The 1,014-nt window shown below is 36.4% G+C and overlaps 1 pseudogene; it reads left to right on the top strand.

Moving 5' to 3' along the window:
- Positions 1–306: 306 nt before the first annotated feature.
- LOC134731683 (uncharacterized) lies at positions 307–461 on the top strand (annotated as a pseudogene).
- The last annotated feature ends 553 nt before the right edge of the window (positions 462–1,014 follow it).

Here is a 1,014-nt window from a genome sequence, read left to right as displayed (position 1 = left end):
AGAGCTCTGTCTACAGAGAGGTCAACGGCTTGAGGGATTCATCTGCCTTAATCACTAATCTACTTCCAGGAGTCAAAACCTGTCTACACACACATGCACACACGCATACACACAGGGCAAGTCAAGTGAAATTAATACCGTGTGTAAATTTTTAGCACATGGAAACAGTGTAGGTTTACAGAAAGACCAGAACCTTCCGTAAGGAATGTGAGATGTAGAAATTAGAAGAATGTCATTTATATCCAAACAAATGACTGAAGTGATGAAAATGAATCTCTTTATTACACTTTCTTGGAATCTTCACATATCGCTTCTCGGCCTTTTGGCTAAGATCAAGTGTAGGAATCTTCACATAGAACATGAGTTTAATAGATTCCTGGTGCTGTTAGTCAATAACTAGTTTTCTTAGCCTGGTGCTGTTTTAGATTCAACTTGACCACAGAATTATGGGCAGTTAAACCACCATTTAGCGCTTAGGTGGCCAAACTCTTTCCGTTTAGACATTAATGCTCTTTACGAGTAAATACTATAGTCTTATTCATTCTTCATATTTATGTTACTCAATTCCAAGTTTAATTTGTCTATCTTTTTGGAATAATTAAACTCCCAAAGGAACATAGATTTCCATAATTCAATTACTAATCACGATGTAAAAAGCTTTCAGATTTAGAGACATAAACCTGAACAAACTCATAGAAGGAAAGAGAGAAATACTCAGGGGTGAATATTTCAGAAATAAAATATGTGCAGGGGAAAGTTAAACATTACAAAATGTGTGAATTTCTGAATTTCTGAATTTCTGGCTCTAGTCAGTAGAGTGGAATTAAAGGCTGTGATGTGTGGTGTGAAAAATCCTAGGCTGATTTTTCTTTGTGATAGAGATGATGCTACGTTAATGACAAAGCCTCCATTTTAGCATACTAAGAACCTCACAACTGTCTCTCTGCTACTTCTATTTCATCATCCCCCAAGCACATAGACAAATAAATAACTCAGGAAGGTGAACCCTTCCAT

This window comes from Symphalangus syndactylus, chromosome 10 (genome assembly GCF_028878055.3).
Source record: "Symphalangus syndactylus isolate Jambi chromosome 10, NHGRI_mSymSyn1-v2.1_pri, whole genome shotgun sequence".
Taxonomy (NCBI): domain Eukaryota; kingdom Metazoa; phylum Chordata; class Mammalia; order Primates; family Hylobatidae; genus Symphalangus; species Symphalangus syndactylus.
Note: the sequence above shows the minus strand (reverse complement) of the source record. Positions and strands in the feature narration are given on the sequence as shown.